The sequence below is a fragment of the Anolis carolinensis genome, unplaced genomic scaffold (genome assembly GCF_035594765.1).
Source record: "Anolis carolinensis isolate JA03-04 unplaced genomic scaffold, rAnoCar3.1.pri scaffold_19, whole genome shotgun sequence".
NCBI classification, from domain to species: Eukaryota; Metazoa; Chordata; class Lepidosauria; order Squamata; family Dactyloidae; genus Anolis; species Anolis carolinensis.
In genome coordinates, this window is record NW_026943829.1 from 1,446,848 (window position 1) to 1,468,566 (window position 21,719).

General features: G+C 40.7%; 1 protein-coding gene and 1 long non-coding RNA gene across 6 annotated transcripts in view; one reads left to right on the plus strand and one right to left on the minus strand.

Annotated features, from left to right (window-relative positions):
- Positions 1 to 19,149, minus strand: part of LOC134294713 (neurexin-2-like) — a 114,937-nt gene extending 95,788 nt beyond the window's left edge. For all 5 annotated transcript variants that reach the window (XM_062966334.1, XM_062966333.1, XM_062966336.1 and 2 more), the window contains exon 1: positions 19,015 to 19,149. The gene's annotated coding sequence lies outside the window, so the exon portion shown is untranslated. The remainder of the gene's footprint in view (positions 1 to 19,014) is intronic.
- LOC134294720 (uncharacterized) lies at positions 19,107 to 21,301 on the plus strand. Its single transcript, XR_010001439.1, has 2 exons — positions 19,107 to 19,214; positions 21,222 to 21,301. It is a non-coding gene; the product is annotated as an uncharacterized LOC134294720 (long non-coding RNA).
- The last annotated feature ends 418 nt before the right edge of the window (positions 21,302 to 21,719 follow it).

The window sequence follows — 21,719 nt, forward strand, 5'->3', positions numbered from 1 at the left end:
AACCTATTAAATATCAAATTAGGTTATGATTTTACAAATGAAACACCAAAACATCATGTTAGACAACAAATTTGGCAGAAAAAGTAGTTCAATACGCAGTAATGCTATGTAGTAATTACTGTATTTATGAATTTAGCAATATATCATGATATATTGAAAACATTGACTACAAAAATGCGTTGGATAATCCAGAACGTTGGATAAGCGAGTGTTGGATAAGTGAGACTCTACTGTAATTACTACATAGCATTACTGCGCATGGAACTACCTTTTCTGTCAAATTTGTTGTATAATATGTTGTTTGATGCTTAATTTGTATAACGATTACCTAATTTGATGTTTAATCAGCTTTTCCTGAATCCCTTCTTATTATCCAATATATTTACTTATCCTGCCGGCCTGTTTATGTTGGATAAGTGAGAGTCGACTGTATATTGATAATCTTATATTATCTGCTTAGAACTGGATTATATGAGGCCCCTTCTTCACAGTTGTATAAAATGCACACTGAAGTGGATTATATGGAAGTGTGGAGTCAAGATAATCCAGTGCAAAGCAGATAATATAAGATTATAAATGGGTTATATAGCTGTGTGGAAGGGCCTTGAGTCTACACTGCCATATAATCCAGTGCAAATTAGATAATCTGTGGAAGAAGCCTAAGTGAGGCCTAAATCGGCCTGTCCCCTAACTGAAGCCTGGCTGTCCCTTGGCTGGTTGCTAGGCAACCAAGTGGGCAGAGATTAGCCCTCTAAACTGGCAGCAATTGGATAAAAACAATTATTGCTCTCCCTCTAATTAGAACTTTATTTTTCTTTTCTTTTTGTTGTATCAACCTTGAGGCGTGGATGATGGGTTGTGTTGTCAAATTTCGAGGTTGGGGGGCCTGTAGTTTTGTTGTTTTGTCCACTGCCCTGATGCCATCACTCTTTTATATATATAGATTTATATATGTGTGGAAGTTCCTGGGTTGGGGGGGGGGAAGAACTCTTGTCTGTTGGAGGCCAGTGTGAATGTTGTAATTAATCACCTTCATTAGCATTAAATGTCCTTCCAAGCTTCACCTCCTGGCCTGGGGAAATCCTTTGTTCAGAGTCGTTAGCTGCCCCTGATTGATTCCTGTCTGGAAATGACTCTGGAATGACTCTTTGTCATTCAATGCAAATTAGGGTGATTAACTGCAACATTCACGCTGGCCTCCAACTGACAAGAGTTCTTCTCTCACTCTGGACTATATATATATATCTCTTATATATATCTCTTCCTTGCTTAGTTTCTCCATACCTCACAACCTCTGAGGATGCCTGCCATAGATGTGGGCGAAACGTCAGGAGAGAATACTTCTAGAACATGGTCATACAGTCCGGAAAACACACAACAACCAAACTCTTTGTCAGTTGGAGGCCAGTGTGAATGTTGTAGTTAATCACTTCAATTAGCACTGAATAGCTTCATCTCCTGGCTTCTTCCTGCCTGGGGGCATCCTTTGTTCAGAGTCGTTAGCTGCCCTTGGAACCAAGACATGGGAACCAGGGGTAGCTAACAAAGGATGCCCCCAGGCAGGAAGAAGCCAGGAGATGAAGCTATTCAATGCTAATTGAGGTGATTAACTACAACATTCACACTGGCCTCCAACTGACAAAGAGTTCTTCTCTCACCCTGGACTTTCCACAGATATATATAAACCTTCCTTGCTGAGTTTCTCCTCTGAGGATGCCTGCCATAGATGTGGACGAAACGTCAGGAGAGAATGCTTCTGGAACATGGCCATACAGCCTGGAAAACATAAAACAACCCTGTGATCCCGGCCATGAAAGCCTTCGACAACACAAGAGCCTAATCCTCCTTCCGCCCCACCAAATCCTGCCCAGGTTTGATGCCAACTTAAACAAGTACCCTCCATCCTTTGGAAGCTGGTGGGGAGGGTCCGGTCTCCATAGCAACGGCAGGTATACGGCATCATGCAAATGAGTCGCACAGAGCACGGGGGTTATTTATAAATTCTCCCTCGTCTGCCGCACCTCATTGGGTAATGGGCATAATTAACATTCGGCTTCTAATTAGCCAATCAAATTAAATTCCGCACCTGCAATGGGTGCTTGATTGAAGCTAGCTAGCTGCAAGCCTTCTTCGGTCTCTCTGCCCCACACCCACTGCCACTCACTCCCACATCCCTGAAGGGCAGCGGGTGCAGATCCAAAGCTAAAGGCACCCCCAAAAAGACAAGAAGCCAGGAGATGAAGCTATTCAATGCTAATTAAGGTGATTACTACAACATTCACACTGGTCTCCAACTGGCAAAGAGTTCTTCTCTCACCCTGGACTTTCCACAGATATATATAAACCTTCCTTGCTGAGTTTCTCCATACCTCACAACCTCTGAGGATGCCTGCCATAGATGTGGGCGAAACGTCAGGAGAGAATGCTTCTGGAACACAGCCATACAGCCCGGAAAACATAAAACAACCCTGTGATCCCGGCCATGAAAGCCTTCGACAACACGCAGAAATAATCCTTAGAATGTCCTCTTTAACTATCACTATTCACTTTTAAATATAATCACCAGACAATTAGATACATTTCTGCCATCGATGAACAAGTTTTCTGAAGCCGTCATGGGAAGAAGTCAACACTTCTGCACAGATCTTCTGATAGCCAAGCAAAGCTATAATGTGACCCACACCTGCCAAGTTGGCCAGTCTTCTTTGTGCCCAGGAGGGAATCTCTCGTCCAGAATTTATTTATTTATTTATTTATTTATTTATTTATTTATTTATTTCCAACATTTATATCCCACCCTTCTCACCCAAAGAGACACAGGGTGGCGTACACAATTGGCAACAATTCGATGCCAACACAATAATAATAATAATAATAATAATAATAATAATAATAATAATAAGACCTCAATATTGAACTGCAAAGACTCTGGCAGAAACCAGAGCAGGTGGTCCTGGTGGTGATGGGCACACTGGGTGCCGTGCCAAAAGATCTCAGCCGGCATTTGGAAACAATAGACATTGACAAAATTACGATCTGCCAACTCCAAAAGGCCACCCTGCTGGGATCTGGGCGCATCATCCGAAAATACATCACACAGTCCTAGACACTTGGGAAGTGTTCGACTTGTGATTTTGTGATACGAAATCCAGCATGTCTATCTTGTTTGCTGTGTCATACAATAATAATAATAATAATAATAATAATAATAATAATAATAATAATAATAATAATAATACTTTATTTATATCTATCTCCCAGATGGGACAATCAGCCAATGATTGAGGTTCTGGGTGTTAACCTGCCTCTTTTGGACTCTCACTTGCTGAGGTGTTCCTGCAAATATTTCTGCACTTCTTAGAAAGCTATTTCTTGATTTAAGTCAGTGGTTCCCAAACTTATTTGGCCTGCCACCCCCTTTCCAGAAAAAATATGACTCAGCGCCCCCTGGAAAGGGGGGCATGGCTTAGACGGGTGGGTGTGGCTTCTGCTCAAGAGGGCGGGGCTGAGCCTCTCCCCTAGTCCAAGATGCAGGGCTGCGAGGGGAGGTGGGCGGGGCCACAAATGGGCGGCCAGGACTGGGATGGGCGGAGTTACGAGCTCTGAGGCAGGGCTGAGCTTCTATCCCTGTCCTGTGGTGCCTGCCAGGACACAGGGGGTGGGGCTAGAGGAGGGGGCGGGGCCTCTTCCCAAGTGTCTGAACATCTATACCCCACCCCCGTGTACTAATGAGCGCCTCAGGGGAGGTATAGAGGCTCAGCCCTGTCTCACGCTATTGGGAAGAGGCCCCGCCCCCACCCCTAGCCCCGCCTTTTAGTCCTAAAAGGCCTCTTAGGAGAGATATAGAGGCTCAGCCCTGTCTCGGGCTCTTGCAAGGAGGCCCCGCCTCCTTCCCTAGCTCCGCCCTCTGTGTCCCAACAAGTGCCTCAGGAGAGGTATAGAGGCTCAGCCCTGTCTCAGGCTCTTGGGAAGAAGCCACGCCCACTCCTCTAGCTCCGCCCCCGTTTCCTAATAGGCGCCCAAAAATCTGCCCTCTACTTAATCTACTTAATTCTACAGTATAGATGCCCTCTAGATATTCTTACAAAATAATTAGCTCCCATCAGTGCTCCAAGAGTACTTCCCCACTAGACCAGAATTTTTGTAAGCCACTTCAATTTCTCAAAAGAAACCAAAACCCATTATTTTTAAAAACACTTATGCGCATGAGGTGCAAAATGTGCTTTCCAACATCTCAACACCCACAACACAGCACAAATCAGCACTCGAACCGCATGATGGTCCTCCTCTACCATTTACTCAGCCACAAATACTAGAGTAATTGAAAAGGCACTGTTATGCCACAAAAGTATGGAAGTTGCCACTCGGGCTGACTTACATTCAGGGCATGGCGCATTGGTTGTTGTGGGCCTTCAAGTCATTCCTCAACGGCAATACTAGACGGAAATGGACAGTCAAAATGGTTCAATTGCATCTTCATGCAAGGCAGAATGGGGTCAGACTGGATAGTCTTTAAGAAGTATTCCAAAATTATGCTTCTATACCTTTCAACCCTGCAGCAAGGAGTTCCGCTGGTGAACACCACTAACCCTGGACCCTAGTTCTTCCCAGAAAGAGCACCCTCACTGTCTGGGAGCTCCCTTGCTTTTGCTAGCTGCCATGACATGCCCTCGGTGCACCGTCGTTTCCCCCCAAGGCCCCAGCCACGCTGCCTTTCAACCCTGCAGCGAGGAGTTCCACTGGTGAACGCCACTAACTAACCCTGGACCCTAGTTCTTCCCAGAAAGAGCACCCTCACTGTCTGGGAGCTCCCTTGCTTTTGCTAGCTGCCATGACATGCCCTCGGTGCGCCGTCGTTTCCCCCCAAGGCGCCAGCCACGCTGCCTTTCAACCCTGCAGCGAGGAGTTCCACTGGTGAACGCCACTAACTAACCCTGGACCCTAGTTCTTCCCAGAAAGAGCACCCTCACTGTCTGGGAGCTCCCTTGCTTTTGCTAGCTGCCATGACATGCCCTCGGTGCGTAGTCGTTTCCCCTCAAGGCGCCAGCCATGCTGCCTTTCAACCCTGCAGCGAGGAGTTCCACTGGTGAACGCCACTAACTAACCCTGGACCCTAGTTCTTCCCAGAAAGAGCACCCTCACTGTCTGGGAGCTCCCTTGCTTTTGCTAGCTGCCATGACATGCCCTCGGTGCGTAGTCGTTTCCCCTCAAGGCGCCAGCCACGCTGCCTTTCAACCCTGCAGCGAGGAGTTCCACTGGTGAACGCCACTAACTAACTGGACCTTAGTTCTTCCCACAAAGATTTCCTGCCTTGATATTCTGGGATATAGGGCTGTGTGGAAGGGCCCCAAGAGTACATATGTACCCCAGGACTACCTCAGAAAACCTATTTTTTCCATTTATTTCCATTTATTTACCTCTGGAATCCCTTTGCTTTTTGGTTAACTATACCCCATGTTGGCTTTTTTACAAGGCCAACAATTTGGGGTTTTTCTTCCCATTGTTCCTCCTTTTTAAAAACCTAAGAGAAGCCTTATCTTCCCCCTTTCCATCCAAAAGTGTATTACCATATATACTTGAGTATAAGCCGACCCGATTATAAGCCGAGGCACCTAATTTTACCACAAAAAAACTGGGAAAACATTGACTCCAATATAAGCTGAGATACCAATAAAATTACTGTATATACTTGAGTATAAGCCGACCCGAATATAAGCCGAGGCACCTAATTTTACCACAAAAAAAACTGGGAAAACATTGACTCCAATATAAGCCGAGATACCAATAAAATTACCGTATATACTCGAGTATAAGCCGACCTGAATATAAGCCAAGGCACCTAATTTTACCACAAAAAAACTGAGAAAACATTGACTCCAATATAAGCCGCGATACCAATAAAATTACCGTATATACTCAAGTATAAGCCGACCTGAATATAAGCCGAGGCACCTAATTTTACAACAAAAAACTGGGAAAACATTGACTCCAATATAAGCCGAGATACCAATAAAATTACCGTAGATACTCGAGTATAAGCCGGCCCGAATATAAGCCGAGGCACCTAATTTTACCACAAAAAACTGGGAAAACGTTGACTCAAGTATAAGCCGAGAGTGGTAAATTTCAGAAATAAAAATAGATACCAATAAAATTACATTAATTGAGGCATCAGTAGGTTAAATGTTTTTGAATATTTATATAAAGCTCTAATTTAAGATAAGACTGTCCAACTCTGATCCAATCATGATTCTCATCTTCTTCAATGTAAATGTGCTTATGTATCCTTTTAATAATAATAGAGTGAAATAATAAATGTAATAATAATAATAATAATAATAATAATAGAGTGAAATAATAAATGTAATAATAATAATAATACTGTAAATACAGGAAAATAATACATGTAATAATAAATAGAGTCAAATAATAAATGTAATAATAACAATAAATAGAGTAAAATAATAAATGCAATAATAATAAGATCAGGGTGAAATAATAAACATATTAATGATAATAAAAATAGAGTAAAATAAATGTAATAGTAGCAACAATAATAGAGAAAAATAATAAATATAATAATAGAGATAAATAAATGTACCATATATTCCCGAGTATAAGCTGGCCCAAATATAAGCCAACCAGGACCCTCACCCAAGTCTAAGCCAAGGGGGGCTTTTTCAGTCTTAAAAAAAGGCTGAAAAACTAGGCTTATACTCGAGTATATACAGTAATAAATGTACCATATATTCTCGAGTATAAGCTGACCCAAATATAAGCCAACCAGGACCCTCACCCGAGTATAAGCCAAGGGGGGCTTTTTCAGTCTTTAAAAAAAGGCTGAAAAACTAGGCTTATACTCGAGTATATACAGTAATAAATGTACCATATATTCTCGAGTATAAGCTGACCCAAATATAAGCCAACCAGGACCCTCACCCGAGTATAAGCCAAGGGGGGCTTTTTCAGTCTTTAAAAAAAGGCTGAAAAACTAGGCTTATACTCGAGTATATACAGTAATAAATGTACCATATATTCTCGAGTATAAGCTGACCCAAATATAAGCCAACCAGGACCCTCACCCGAGTATAAGCCAAGGGGGGCTTTTTCAGTCTTAATAAAAGGCTGAAAAACTAGGCTTATACTCGAGTATATACAGTAATAAATGTACCATATATTCTCGAGTATAAGTTGACCCATATATAAGCCAACCAGGACCCTCACCCGAGTATAAGCCGAGAGGGGCTTTTTCAGTCTTTAAAAACAAGGGCTGAAAAACTAGGCTTATACTCGAGTATATACAGTAATAAATGTACCATATATTCTCGAGTATAAGCTGGCCGAAATATAAGCCAACCAGGACCCTCACCCGAGTATAAGCCGAGAGGGGCTTTTTCAGTCTTAATAAAAGGCTGAAAAACTAGGCTTATACTCGAGTATATACAGTAATAAATGTACCATATATTCTCGAGTATAAGCTGGCCGAAATATAAGCCAACCAGGACCCTCACCCGAGTATAAGCCAAGGGGGGCTTTTTCAGTCTTAATAAAAGGCTGAAAAACTAGGCTTATACTCGAGTATATACAGTAATAAATGTACCATATATTCTCGAGTATAAGCTGGCCGAAATATAAGCTAACCAGGACCCTCACCCGAGTATAAGCCGATAGGGGCTTGTTCAGTCTTAAAAAAGGCTGAAAAACTAGGCTTATACTCGAGTATATACAGTATATACCTAAAAAGTACCTCAGAAAACTGCTTTCTCTCATTTATTTACCTCAGAAAACCTATTTCTCCCATTTATTTACCTCAGAAAACTCTTTTCTCCCATTTATTTACCTCAAGAATCCCTTCCATTTTTTGTCAACTATATCCCAGGCCTGCTTTTTGTACGTTTTGGAGGTTTTCTTCTCATTTTTATCCCCTTTTTGAAAACCTAAGAGAAGCCTAACTTCCCCGCTTTCTGTCATTTTGTGAGGAAAATGAGCCCAACATGGCCGTTTGAAGCCTTTTCTATTTTCCCGCCTTTTTTTCTCCTCAGGATCCTTGTGAAACTATAACACCCATTATCCTTCAGTATTAAGCCCTGGTTTCAAGAGTTTCAAACCATTTGTTCTACGCTCTTGGCCATTTTATAACACAACTAGCTGTACCCGGCCACGCGTTGCTGTGGCGAAGTATGGTGGTATGGGAAATAAAGTATTGAGGAATTGGTGGTCGTTAAGGTAAAGGGTAAAGGTTTCTCCTGACGTTAAGTCCAGTCATGTCTGACTGTGGGGGTTGGTGCTCATCTCCATTTCTAAGCCGAAGAGCCGGCGTTGTCTGTAGACTCCTCCAAGGTCATGTGGCCGGCATGACTGCGTGGAGCGCTGTTATCTTCCCGCTGGAGCGGTGCCTATTCATCTACTCTCATTTGCATGTTTTTGAACTTTAGGGTTGGCAGAAGCTGGGGCTGACAGTGGGGGCTCTCTCCGCTCCCCCAATTCAAACCTGCGACCTTTCAGTCCAGAAGTTTAGCAGCTCAGCGCTTTAACACACTGCGCCATCAGGGGATATTATTTCCTAAAGGTTGTGAATATACAATATTCCTGTTTTTTTTGTCTGTTGGAGGCTAGTATGAATGCTGCAATTATGATTATGATTAGCATGTGATGGCCTTGCAGCTTTAAAGCCTGGCTGTTTCCTCCCTGAGTGAATTTTTTGTTGGGAGGTGTTAGCTGGCCCGGATTGTTTCCTGTCTGGAATTCCCTTGTTTTCAGAGTGGTGTTCTTTGCGATATTAATTAGATAATCTGTGGAAGAGGCCTAAGTGAAGCCTAACTCTGCCTGTCCCCTGGGGTGAGTCGATTGCTAGGAGACCAAGTGGGCGGAGCTTAGCCTTCTAACTGGCAGCAATTAGATAAAAACAATTATTCCTCTCCCTCCAATTAGGACTTTATTTTTCTTTTCTTTTTGTTGTATGAACGTAGAGGCATGGATGAGGGGTTGTGTTGTCAAATTTCGAGGTTGGGGGGCCTGTAGTTTTGTTGTTTTGTCCGCTGCCCTGATGCCATCACTCTTTTATATATGTAGATAGGAATTCAGAAGAAGTATGAAGCAAGCCTAGGCCAACTTGGGCCCTCCAGATGCTTTGGACTTCAACTCCCAGAATTCCTAACAGCCGATAGTCCAAAGCACCTGGAGGGCTGAAGTTTTCCCATGACTATAAAGTGAAGAGAACAAATACATTGTTTCAATGTTGTATCTCTTTCAAATGGATATTTATTTGGGAAGCCGAATGTAACACAATGTCACACCAAACAAACATTTGTTACTACCGGTAATGTCAATATTGTTTACGTCAAAGCAAGGGAAAAGAAACCAGGTCATTTTTGGGATTGAAAAAATATATACAGTAGAGTCTCACTTATCCAAGCTAAACGGGCCGACAGAAGCTTGGATAAGCGAATATCTTGGATAATAAGGAGGGATTAAGGAAAAGCCTATTAAACACCAAATTAGGTTATGATTTTACAAATGAAGCACCAAAACATCATGTTAGACAACAAATTTGACAGAAAAAGTAGTTCAATACGCAGTAATGCTATGTAGTAATTACTGTATTTATGAATTTAGCACCAAAATATCACGATATATTGAAAACATTGACTACAAAAATGGCTTGGATTATCCAGAGGCTTGGATAAGCGAGTGTTGGATAAGTGAGACTCTACTGTATCATGATATTTTGGTGCTAAATTCATCAATACAGCATATAGATCTCGTTTGCTGTGTAATACTGTGTCTTTGTGCCAATAATAATAATAATAATAATAATAATAATAATAATAATAATTTTTAATGTCAGGAGCTACTTGAGAAAGTGCAAGTCGCTTCTGGTGTGAGAGAATTGGCCGTCTGCAAGGACGTTGCCCGGATGTTTTTGATGTTTTTATCATCCTTGTGGGAGGCTTCTCTCATGTCCCCGCATGGAGCTGGAGCTGACAGAGGGAGCTCATCCATGCTCTTCCCGGGTGGGATTCGAACCTGGAAGCTTTCAGATCAGCAACCCAACCTTCAAGTCACGAGGCTTTAATCCACTACGCCACTGGGGGCTCCATAATAATAATAATAATAATAATAATAATAATAATATTTAGTCCAACCCCCTTCTGCCTTTGTGCACCAAAAGCACTGTCAAAGCACTCCTTAATAATTAATAATTAATTAAATAATGATTAAAATACCGTGATAAACAAGCAAAGCTTGGGAAGGCACACACCAGGCTGCATGCGCCTTCCTCGGCGGAGGAGGAGGGAACCGCTGCCACATCGGGGGCCGGATAAATGGCTTCAATGGACTGCATGTGGGCACCGGGCCTTAGTTTGGGCACCCCTGGCTTGGATAGTGTCTCCCTTCCTTCCTGGGTTGGACTGGATAGCCTTTGAGGTCCCTTCCAGACCTTTGATTCTAAGTGGTACATAATGGGCATCCGGTTTGGGAACATAGAACAGAATGCCTTGCAGTGAGGCCTGTTTTGCGTCAGGGCCTAGTCTGTTGTGACCCTCGTTGTGCCTCCATCGCTCTCTTTCTTGGGCAGGTTGTTTTCCCGGTTGTAGCGGATGCCACTGGCGGCCAGGCATGACGGAAGCCTTTATTAATAGCAGCGGGTGCTGCAGGGCGGGCAAGGGTGGCTTCATCTCCCTCCGTCTCCCCCGCTTGTTGCTCGATTGGGCCCTTGGAGCCAGGCCTTGGGAGAGTCTCTCTTTGGGAGCAAAATCCCCGGCAGACATGCTCTTCCTCGCTAACCTTTCTCCCACGAGGCTCCAACTGCCCGGGTCAAGAGCACGGCATCCAAGAGTCAGAAGGTCAGAGCTAGAGCTGGCTTTTATTGGGAAGGGCACCTTGGCAGAAGAGAAGTGGCAGTGGAGTTGATAAGCGGATAGGACACTGACTTATAGGATCATCGAGCTGGAAGAGACCTCTCGAGAGCATCCAGTCCAACCCCGATCTGACAGAGCAGAAGACACCAGCTAAGCCCTCCTAACAGATGGCCATCCAGACTGGGGGTCTCTTCCAGCTCTAGGATTCTGAAAATGGAGACTCCATCATCATCACCATCACCATCAATAATAATAATAATAATATACATCACACAGTCCTAGACACTTGGGAAGTGTTCGACTTGTGATTTTGTGATATGAAATCCAGCATATCTATCTTGTTTGCTGTGTCATAATAATAATAATAATAATAATAATAATAATAATAATAATAGTAAGTCCTAGACACTTGGGAAGTGTTCGACTTGTGATTTCGTGATACGAAATCCAGCATATCTATCTTGTTTGCTGTGTCATAATAATAATAATAATAATAATAATAATAATAATAATAATAATAATACATCACACAGTCCTAGACACTTGGGAAGTGTTCGACTTGTGATTTCGTGATACGAAATCCAGCATATCTATCTTGTTTGCTGTGTCATAATAATAATAATAATAATAATAATAATAATAATAATAATAATACATCACACAGTCCTAGACACTTGGGAAGTGTTTGACTTGTGGTTTTGTGATACGAAATCCAGCATATCGATCTTGTTTGCTGTGTCATAATAAAATAATAATAATAATAATAATAATAATAATAATATAATCCTAGCCTCTGCTTGAGAACCTCGGAGAGACTCCAATGGGCTTTGAGGCAGCATATTATTCCCCTTGAAGCTCACAACAGCCTTGCAAGGTAGGCAAAGCAGAGGGAAAAAATGATAGACTGGGCCCAAGGTTGCCGGGTCAATTCCGTCACCGAGCGGAGATTCACTCCAGCGTGAGCTTTGCCTGTCAGCCTTCATCCATCCCGTTTCCCAGTGTTTATCCCTGCCCTTCACAAACACCCCGCACGACAGAGATTATAAGGCCTCTGGGGCAAAGGCCTGTCTTTTTCTGTTCATGTTACTCCGCAAAGCCATAGACGTCAATGTATAAAGGAATTAACAAGTCGCGGCTCTGCCTCGCAGACACCCAGGGCATCTCCATCCAACGCCGGAGCCCAATCCCACCTGGCCCTTTGCTTCCCCTTCACAACAACCCTGCAAGGTGTGCCAGGCAGAGAGAGGGTGGCCAACCTCACGTCACCTTGCCGGTATTTACGAGCCTCCGAAGGAAGCTCTTTGTTCCAGCCGCTCTCTCCACCCGCCCGAGGAAGATTTCGCTTTCGCCCTCCCTATAAAAAGACACAGCTCTTTCACTGTGCATTTTTAGGGCTGATTGATTATAAGGACACAGTACACTTTACCCCTTGAAATCTGATATATACATATAAATATATCTAACATACATTTGGTACAATGCCTGCTTTCCTAATTATGCGCAAGGATGCAATAAAGCAAAGGCTGCGAGGGCCAGATTTCTATACTTTTCCATTAGCAGGAAACATGACATCATGGTTTTGGGCATTGGAATACAACTCTGAAGAGCTGGGTTCGAATCCTTTCCCTGTCCTGGATGAGACACACACTCATCCAGGACAGGTTGTTGCGAGTTTTCCAGGCTGTATGGCTAGGTTTCAAAAGCACTATCTCCTGATGTTTCACCTGCATCTGTGGCTGGCATCTTCACAGGTTCTGTTGGCAGTAAAGCATTTGGACTGTGTGTGTGTGTGTGTGTGTGTGTGTGTGTGTGTAGATAGATAGATAGATAGATAGATAGATAGATAGATAGATACCATATATACTCGAGTATAAGCCTAGTTTTTCAGCCCTTTTTTAGGACTGAAAAAAAACCTCCTTGGCTTATACTCGGGTGAGGGTCTTGGTTGGCTTATATTTGGGTCGGCTTATACTCAAGAATATATGGTACATTCATTATTTTTCCTGTTATTAATGATATTATTACATTTACTATTTTACTCTATTTATTATTATTATTTTACTTTATTACTGTTGTTATTACTACACTCGAGTATAAGCCTAGCTTTTCAGCCCTTTTTTAGGACTGAAAAAAACCCGCCTTGGCTTATACTCGAGTGAGGGTCCTGGTGGGCTTATATTCAGGTCGGCTTATACTCAAATATATATGGTATATTTATTATTTTTCTCTATTATTATTGGTATTGTTACATTTATTATTTTACTCTATTATTATTATTATTATTATTATTATTATTACATCTATTATTTTTCTCTATTATTGTTGTTACTATTACATTTATTTTACTCTATTATTATTATTATTAATACATTTATTATTTTACTCTATTACATTTATTATGTTACTGTATTTATTATTATTATTATTACATATATTATTTTACTCTATTATTGTTGTTACTTTTACATTTATTTTACTCTATTATTATTACTATTAATACATTTATTATTTTACTCTATTATTACATATATTATTTTACTGCATTTATTATTATTACATTTATTATTTCACTCTATTATTATGAAAAGGATACATACGCACATTTACATTGAAGAAGATGAAAATAATGATGTAATCAGAGTTGGACACTCGTATCTTACATTACAGTTTGATGTAAAGATTTAAAAACATGCCTCAATTAATGTAATTTTATTGGTATCTGGTTTTTTATTTCTGAAATTTACCACTCTCTTCTTATACTCGAGTCAATAAGTTATCCCAGTTTTTTTGTGGTAAAATTAGGTGCCTTGGCTTATATTCGGGTCGGCTTATACTCGAGTATATACGGTATATATATATGTGTGTGTGTGTGTGGAAGAAAGAACCCTTGTCTGCTTAAAGCAAGTGTGAATGTTGCAATGAGCAAGCTTGAATAGTATTGAGTAGCTACGAAGCTGGAGAGTCAATCAGTGAGGGTATCTGCATAGAGGTAGCCTGGATGTTGTTGCCTGGAGGCACCCTCTGCCAGTTAACACCTCCCAAACAGAAGGTGCCTCCAGGCGACAGAGGCCAGGCTAGCTCTATGCAGATGCCCTCACTGATTGACTTTGCAAGCTTCATGGCTACTCAAAGACTAATTCAAGCTTGCTAATACTCTGACTGAGTATTCCATCTAAGTCGAGCCATACTTCCTTCCCTTCCCATTCTGAAAATTGCTTATTTATGTCTTATTTGGAGTACCTTGGCCTCTAGGGTTCGTGCTTCAGAAAATCGGCTTCGGATTTAAGTTCGATAATTGTTACTTGTTAGCTTTGGGTGTTACAACAATGTTTAGTGAGCTGAATATATATATATACTAGCTGTGCCCGGCCACGCGTTGCTGTGGCGAAGTCTGGTGGTCTGGGAACTAAAGTATTGAGGAATTGGTGGTAGTTAAGGTCAAGGGTAAAGGTTTTCCCCAGACATTAAGTCCAGATGTAGAGAAATATAATTTGGAAGTTGGAGAAGAGATATTTTGAATGTGGAATTCCAGCTACATACATACACATACCCAGACCCAGACGCACATCCATATCTATATATATAAAATGATAAAGTTGTTTGCGCAGTGACTATAACAACAAAACTAAACATCCCAGAAATACGAAATTTGGCAACACAATGCAAAAGGCTTGCCTCCAGGTTACAACAACACAACCACACCACAAAACCACAATCCAGACCCACGAAACTCACAACAACGCATCGTGCGATAACAACACAACTAAACGCCCCAGAAATACAAAACTTGGCAACACAATGCAAAAGCCTTGCCTCCCAGTTGTAACAACACAACCACACCACAAAACCACACAGGACCCACAAAACTCACAACAACGCATCGTGACTATAACAACACAACTAAACGCCCCAGAAATACGAAACTTGGCAACACGATGCAAAAGCCTTCCCTCCAGGTTGTAACAACACAACCACACCACAAAACCACAATCCGGACCCATAAAACTCACAACAATGCATCGTGACTATAACAACACAACTAAATGCCCCAGAAATACGAAACTTGGCACACAACTAAACGCCCCAGAAATATAAAACTTAACAACACAACACAAAAGCCTTTTCTCCCGGTTGTAACAACACAACCACACCACAAAACCACAATCTGGACCCACAAAACTCACAACAATGCATCATGACTATAACAACACAACTAAACGTCCCAGAAATACGAAACTTGGCACACAACTAAAAGCCCCAGAAATATAAAACTTGACAGCACAACGCAAAAACCTTGCCTCCCGGTTGTAACAACACAACCACACCACAAAACCACAATCCGGACCCACAAAACTCACAACAATCCATCGTGATTATAACAACACAACTAAACGCCCCAGAAATACGAAACTTGACAACACAACACAAAAGCCTTTTCTCCCGGTTGTAACAACACAACTACACCACAAAACCACAATCCGGACCCACAAAACTCACAACAACGCATCATGACTATAACAACACAACTAAACGTCCCAGAAATACGAAACTTGGCACACAACGCAAAAGCCTTGCCTCCCAGTTGTAGGAACTCAACCACAACACAAAACCACAATCCGGACCCACAAAACTCACAATAACGTATCATGACTATAACAACACAACTAAATGCCCCAGAAATACAAAACTTGGCAGAACAATGCAAAAGCCTTGCCTCCCAGTTGTAACAACACAACCACACCACAAAACCACACTGGACCCACAAAACTCACAACAACGCATCATGACTATAACAACACAACTAAACGCCCCAGAAATACGAAACTTGGCAACACAACACAAAAGCATTCCCTCCCGATTGTAACAACACAACTACACCAGAAAAGCACAATCCGGACCCACAAAACTCACAACAATGCATCGTGACTATAACAACACAACTAAACGCCCCAGAAATACAAAACTTGGCAACACAACACAAAAGCCTTGCCTCTCAGTTGTAACAACACAACCACACCACAAAACCACAATCCGGACCCACAAAACTCACAACAACGCATTGTGACTATAACAAATACAAAATTTGACAACACAACTCATCCACCTCCCCAATCCCTACATTCACACTTGGCCTCCAAAAAAACAATTACAATAATAACAATGACAACAACAACAACAATAAGAATCAACACCATCACAGGCAAGAAACAGCCAGGCACTGAGGCTGAGAGGCCAGTCAGTGCTACACTGGGCCTCCAAAAAACAATACAGTAGCATCTAACTTATCCAACCTTCATGACCACAACAACAACAATAATAATAAACACCTACACAGGCAAAACAAAAAAAAGACTATTGTACCACAATAAAAATATAAACCGCACTCAGCAGAATCAGACATTACAATTAACAACAAATCAAAGACAACAGGGATCTCAAGCAATTATCAATCAACACAAAAATTGAAGACGGTAACAGACTTCAAATACTACTACTAATGTGAGTATAAAGAAGGGTGGAGGTCACAGCATAAATACAACCTAATGTAGACTGACCAACACCAGACTAAGCCACAGCAACGCGTGGCCGGGCACAGCTAGTACTATACAATACTACACAGGGACATACACCCCCTCTACCCTCACCACTTTCACAGTACACAAACAACCAAATGCAATACTAAACATAAAGACAACCATACAACAGACATTCAATACCACCGCTATCTCAACAATTTCTCACCAACACCACCAGACAACGCCACTGCAACGCGTGGCCGGGCACAGCTAGTATATATATATATATATACAGTAGAGTCTCACTTATCCAAGCTAAACGGGCCGGCAGAAGCTTGGATAAGCGAATATCTTGGATAATAAGGAGGGATTAAGAAAAAGCCTATTAAACATCAAATTAGGTTATAATTTTACAAATTAAGCACCAAAACATCATGTTATACAACAAATTTGACAGAAAAAGTAGTTCAATATGCAGTAATGTTACGTTGTAATCACTGTATTTATGAATTTAGCACCAAAATATCTTGATATATTGAAAACATTGACTTCAAAAATGGCTTGGATTATCCACAGGCTTGGATAAGTGAGGCTTGGATTAGTGAGACTCTACTGTATATATAATAACCTGCCTGGCTGCTTCCTGCCTGGGGGGGAATCCTTTGTTTGGAGTTGTTAGGTGGCTGTGATTGGTAATTTAGACAAAAATAATTTGGAAGTTGGAAAAGGGACATTTTGAATGTAGAATTCCAGCCACACACATACACACACCCAGACCCACATGCACATCCATATATATATATATACATATATAATAACCTGCCTGGCTGCTTCCTGCCTGGGGGGAATCCTTTCTTTGGAGTTGTTAGCTGGCTGTGAATGTTAATTTAGATAAATATAATATTGAAATTGGAAAAGGGATATTTTGAATGTGGAATTCCAGCCACATACATACACATACACAGACCCACACGCATATATAACCTGCCTGGCTGCTTCCTGCCTGGGGGGAATCCTTTGTTTGGAGTTGTTAGCTGGCTGTGATTGTTACACATGGGGGAGGAATTTGGGTAAGAGTCGGAATGATATAAAGGCTATGGTAACAATGAACAATGTTAATGAATAATATACTTTGTATATATAGGAAGGTGACTAAATTTTATTCCTTAACTATAAAAATAAATGATTTTAAAAAATTAGATGCAAACTGCAGTTTGGAATGTGACATTTTAGAAAGTGTTAAGTTACATTGCTCTGATAATCTAACAGGTCATTGCTTGTTAGTGCAGTCCAAAAAGTAATTTACTACATTACCACATTTCTGTGGCTGTTACCATTGTGATACTGATATCTTCCCTCTCTGAACACCATAATTCTCAGAAGGCTCTCTTACATGGATTCCTATCCCCCAACCACCTTATATAACAGGCAGATTCCACGAGGACTGCATACAGATGCTCTGGGCAGAGATGCCGAATAGTAACTCCCTCTTCCTTCCTCAGTTCGCTCTCCTCCAAATGATTGCTGCAAATCTCATGCCTGGTTCGATTTCAGGCATGTGGAGAAAACTCCTTCCTATTCCAAACTCTTTCACAGCTTGTTCTAATCCTGCCAGTTCAAGAGAACATTCTGTGCTGCTGTTTGGGGAAGCCAACCTATAGTAAGGCACCCTCCACTCCCATCACTCAGAATGATTTTCTCTTTTGGAGCTGCCTGAAGCAGTATCTTTCACTTGGTAGAGAACTGATGAAGGCAGAAACTTTAAAGTTATCTTTCAAAATTTCCACCTAACTGGACCCAACAGTCCTGTTCATTTTTGCAGTGTGTTTCCTCCTTTACGTCTCCACATCTCTCTCTACCCACTCCCCTCATCCAAGCCTTCCTTCCTTCTTGTTGGTTCTTCTGCTTTTCATTAATGGCTCCAAATTCCACAGATAGCATAAGGCAGCCACTCATATGACCCTTCCTCTTTGACCTCTCATTTCTCAGACTGAGGCAGAAAACATTCAGTAAGACGCAAAAGTTTTATTACTATGTGTAACTGAAAGTTACTGGATTATATCCCTGACCATTAAAGGCAAGAGATTAAACTACTCCAGCTCATTACTTCAAGATATACTAAGTCATCAAAGTAACTTGATAACAAAATGCAACAAGTTATCAAAGTAACTGGTTTCTAGTCAAGCTTGATTTGTGTTGTTTCAAAAGGCACATATTACTTGTAGCAAATTACTGACAACTTGCTACAAGTAATATGCTCTTTGAAACAACACAAGTCAATATTGACTAGAAAGATTACTATGAAACTGAAAAATAGAGGTATGTGTTGTTGCTATGGGAGAAAGAAAAAAATATTTGATATACATTTTTCAGTGAACCAACTTAAGCGCATTTCCCAAAATAATAGAGATCAGAAATCCATTATTCTTTTTGCAACACACTTCATGACTCTAAAACTGTAGCAGAATAGGTTGGGACTAACTCATCCCTACATTATCATGCCCAGTGTTCACACAGCCTAAGACTATACAAAGTATATTTGATAACCTGCTTTCTTTATGAAGCTTTTGTTGTATTTGGAGCAGAATGTCTGTTATTTCAGGGCTCACTTTGGCTATTATGGTTGTCCCACTTACCTATGCTTAGTCATCTTCTGATCATGGCAAAAATGATTAATGAACCTGGCGTAGTACAAATGCATCACTGCATGTTCCTTTCCTCCAATGTACAGATCCACAGGCATCCAATGATCTGCCAAGTCTTTGTCAAATGCTCTGTTAGCACAAAACCAGGAAAAATCACCCACAGATGAAAATATGATCAAGAAAGATGAGAAGTAAGTATTGCATTTAGACTGAATATATACTGAAGAGGACTGGCAAACCGACAGAGGAGGCTTACAATTAAATGTTAGCATTAGGGAGCAACCTGGTGTTATGACATTAGAACAAAATCTATTCCAAATGTTCAATGGCTAATGAAATCTGAACTGTTGGACCACAAAATCCAATCTTTCCATTGTCTGTGTTCACAAAAATCAAGAACATTAGACAGTTATTTGAAGGTTGCACAGGAACACATAAAGGCAAGGAATATACTGTACTGGCAGAGGAGAAGGGTGATAGAAAAATCAAATAGAAATGCATTTATTGTCTAAAAACTACAAAGCTATTCCAAGGTAACCATTCCACTTAGAATGAAAAAAAAACTTTCATTTTTAAAGTATAGCAACAGGAAAAGCAAGCCAATACCTATGTTTAGAGTTGAAACAGATCAATATAAACAACAATCTTAAATAACCTCAAGTTTATTTCAAAAAAGTGTAGCAGTAAATATAAGTAAACAAGTGCAAATGTAACAGTAAATTTTGTTTGGCTTTTGAGCTGCTAATGCAAACAGTGTAGTATTTGTGTAATACTAGTGGATTTGTTGCTAAATAACATTAATTTTTTCCTCATTCCTAGTTAGAATTCTTGTCAAAATACCAACAAGAAGCCTTTCTCCAAGGATTAAACGGTCAGCAAGATGCAGTTAACAAGTTCTTGCAGACAGAGAGCCACAAATACACATAGCTCAAGAACAGTTTTTGCATATCTTTCATGCAAACCAACAGAGGCAGAGTTTGAAAACAGGAGGCAGAAAACCACTTTCATACATTATATGATTAATGTAATAATGATGCTGATATTATTCCAGACTATGACTATTTTTTTTAAAAAATGGTATACCAAATTTGACTGCATATGAGCCTATTTAACTCTTAATTGTAAGTCACCTCTGGCATATAAATGGTTTTGGCTCAGCAGAAATCAATTCAAATTACAATGGCATGTTTAAATCCACTTGTTTTAGATCAATTCTCATCAAATACTGCAAGACTTTGCTTTTGAGTAAGTAGGCAGAGCATTCTGCTATTATTCATTATAATGCCACATTTCTTACCTTAGCTATGTTTCTGTTTTTAGTTATTTATTCTTCACAGCGTACACTTGACAACTGTGATTCTGGTATAAACCAATTTCAAATGACGCATGTGAACATGTGCTCAGATCTTTAAAAAATGTATATGTGCATGTCTGGACCCTGCTTAACTTCTAAGAGAAGGCAGGATAGTTCCTCCATTGTGGCAGCACTTCTGGCTTTTTAAAATGTCTGGTGGCAGCCAGGAGTGACTGATCCCTAAAAGAGGTATTGGTGCTTTCCCTTCTCCCTGAAATTACCCCTGACCTATTTACAGGTCATAAAAAATCCATAATTTTTGCCCTTGACCAAAAATTGCAAGATGAAGGTTGGGAAGGGAATTGATTAGAAAGCTTTTCAGGTCCTGGGAGGTTTTGACAAGCTATAACATGCCTTCCAAGGTTATGAACAGATTTGTATGATGACATCAGAAGCTGCACTAAATGATATATTTTTAAAAAGCCAGCCCTTTAATTCTATTGTGTGTGAGGAAAGGACAAAAATGACAAAATCACAGAAGTTTCCCTTCCAGGAATCCTCATTCCATTGTGTTCTGTGTAAGCTAGAGACAAAAGGAGTATTCTAGTCTTTTCTTCCAATCCAGGCAATGCAGGACAGGACCAGCTAATAGGATTACAGGTAAAGCTGACTGACAGAAAACAGGACTTTGAAACTACTTACCTCTCAGTGTTATGGGGATCAGTATATCTTAAATAATACCAAGCTGAATCAACAAATGTATCCATGGTATCTGTTTCTCTCCTTGAAGGTTTCTTGCATCTGAAGAACAAAAAATATCATTATTATTATAATCAGGGTTCCACTGAGATAGACGCTATTAGGGTAGAAATTTTGTTTATATGGGTTGTTGTGTGTTTTCCAGGCTGTATGGTCATGTTCCAGAAGCATTCTCTCCTGGCGTTTCACCTACATCTATGGCAGGCATCCTCAGAGGTTGTGAGGTTTGTTTATATGATTTTCTACTATTGTTCCCTGGAGACTACATTAGAGCCAATGTGTCTAAAACAAATCTTGGATTCTTACTTATTTCACAAATATGGCTTCTAACCAAGCATGTGAAAATGAGGCTTCACAGGTCTTGGCAGAGGCGAAATCCACAAGTCTGTACTTTTCAAGTCAATTGACAATACAGGGTCATAAAAAAGAGCCACTCAAGAATTTCTGTTGTAATTACTGTTTAAAACCAGCCCTCTGTTATTTTCCTTCCTAAACTTCCTACAATTGGGCCACAAATGGAGAAAAGACATTATAAGCACTGTCATTACCACTACTTTTTCAGTGTGGATTCAATGATTTTCAGACCTTCTATTGCCAAACCTCAAAATTTTCTAGGAGCCACAATCCTTTCCTCCTTTTATCA